Source organism: Brassica napus, chromosome C7 (assembly GCF_020379485.1).
Source record: "Brassica napus cultivar Da-Ae chromosome C7, Da-Ae, whole genome shotgun sequence".
Lineage (NCBI taxonomy): Eukaryota > Viridiplantae > Streptophyta > Magnoliopsida > Brassicales > Brassicaceae > Brassica > Brassica napus.
In genome coordinates, this window is record NC_063450.1 from 6,453,923 (window position 1) to 6,456,377 (window position 2,455).

General features: G+C 46.4%; 1 non-coding gene across 1 annotated transcript; it reads right to left on the reverse strand.

Annotated features, from left to right (window-relative positions):
- Positions 1-940: 940 nt before the first annotated feature.
- Positions 941-1,048, reverse strand: LOC125590945. The gene has a single exon (XR_007326942.1). It is a non-coding gene; the product is annotated as a small nucleolar RNA R71 (small nucleolar RNA).
- Positions 1,049-2,455: the final 1,407 nt, after the last annotated feature.

Below are 2,455 nucleotides of genomic sequence, written 5' to 3' on the forward strand. Positions count from 1 at the left end.
CCTAAGTACTGCAACTGAACCTCTTATTTGAGAGAGTAATTCACTCCTTAGGATAATTTGAGTGGTACCAAATTTGGCGCCGTTGCCGGGGAGCTTTGATCGCCATTAGATTTAGTGTTATTGATTTTTATTCTTTTCTCTACCCCCATTCTGACACAAAAATTTTTTCTTGTCTTTTCGGGTGCATGCCCAACAGTACCAGAAGCAACAAGGACAAACACCTGCTATTCTCAGAAGATCCTGCTCACTTGGAACGCGCGATCCGCAAAGACCAACGTTCCACATCGCTCGACGAAACAGCTTTCACATCGACTGATTCTCGCACCCAACAGTCGACCGACACCCGACCTTCATCGTCGACATCGATCGATACTACACCGAGTACATCGATCGATCATCAGTCGCGAAACATGGTTGCGATTGTTATTCTCAGACATGACGAGAATGGAGACATGTATGACCAGGATGGTCATCTGCGTAATGCAACAGGTCAGAAACTAGACGCTCAAGGGAATGTAATCCCTGATACTGATGCTACAGGAGCTGCTCAACCTGTAGAAGAGGCTGCTTGACCAAGGGCACTGGCTGACTACAATCGTCCAGATGAGTACTACGCCAACAGATCAGCTATTTGACTTCCAGAGATTCAGAAGCAGAATTTTGAGCTGAAGCCTCAGTACTACACACTCGTGTCGCAGATACCCTACTCTGGGTTACAGCCCGAGCATCCTATGGACCATCAGGAGAGGTTCGAGGATCTTATCGCTGCTATTCGTATGGATGGATTCCCCGAGGACTACCTATTGTGCAAGCTCTTCAAGTATTCTCTGGCTGGAGAAGTGATGCACTGGCTTAAGCAGCTACCCACAGGTTCTCTAACATCCTGGGCCGACATTAAGAATGCTTTCTTGCGAAACTTCTTCGATGAGGCATGCGCTGAAGACTTGAGGAGCAAAATTGCTACATTCGCGCAGGAGACTGGAGAGTCTTTCAAAGATGCGTGGATCAGATTCAAGTTCTTCCAGCGAGACTGTCCACACCACGGATTCAACGAAGTGCAACTGCTGAGCACTTTCTTCAGAGGTATCGCCTTGAGGTATCAGATGGCTCGTGATACATCTAGCGAGGAAAATTTTAACACCAGGAATCCGGTGGAGGCTGTGAGACTGATAGAAAATCTAGCAAACAGCAGCAGCACCAAGAACACTGACTTTGAGAGGAAGAAGTCTGTTGCATCCCTAGGAAAGGAGCATATGGACGAAGTTAGAGCAAAGTTAGATGTAGTTCATGAGCTTCTTAGGAAGCAGGTCTGCTCAGCTGAAGGAGAAGAAGCTGTAGACATGGAAGGAGAAGAAGATGTGAACTACATTGGAGGTACTGGATTTCAGAGGTCTGGAAACCAGGGTGGAAACAGAAACTTCTTTGGCAATGATCAGAGGAGTAACCAGAGTTCACAGTTCCAGAAACCTTTCAGCAACAACAGCAGAGGCTATGGAAACTCATTCTACCAAAATCCACCACAGACTCAGGAAAGCAAGATTGAAGCGATGCTTGACAGAGTTCTGGAAGGACAGCAACAACTCACTGTGGATTTCAATGGGAAGATAGATTCCGGCTACAATAGTCTGAACACAAGAATTGAGACCTTAGGGACTCAGGTGAGGAAGCTTGAAATGCAAGTGGTTCAGACTGAAGACACTTTAAAGAGGCAAGAAGCCTTGGCTAGAGAGGCAGCAGTTGAGAAAGCAAAACACCACGTAAATGCCATCATAGATGATGATTTCTTGCAAGTGGTGAAGCATGAGAAGCTTGGAGAAGGAGACTTCGATGTTGAAAGCTCCATGAGTTTCAGCGGATCACATTGGTGTCGACCGATGTTAATAGATACACATCGCTCGACAGACCATGACGAAGATCGATCGACAGATTACTCTAAACATCGATCGACGTCATCTGCTGAATCGACTGCGGAGTGTAGTGCAGTTCGAATCATGACTCATGAGGAATTCGCAGAAAAACATCCTCACCCACCCTCCTCTTTCTACGTCAAAATCGATCGACAGCATGAGCCAGCAGTCGACCGACAGAGAGAGACCGATATCGATCGACCCCCCTCACCTCCCATCGATCGATGGGAACCTCTCACCTACCGAGTGCAGTTATCATCTATTGATAATGACCGAATCAACGCACTCAGACCACCACCTAAACCTTTAGCAAACCCACCAGAACCTACAACCAACCCTTCAGACACTACACTAGCGCCTATGCAAGTTGATGAGGCAACTGAAGGAAGAAGGTTAAGGAAAAGGAAGGAGAAGATTCCTAAGAACCTTAAGAGGGAAGCTAATGAGAAGGAGATGGATAGTTTCACTAAGAGAGTCCTCAAAATCCCAGTGGAGAAACCTTTTGATGAAGTTTATTTCACACACCGGTTGTGGATGTTCTTCAAAGA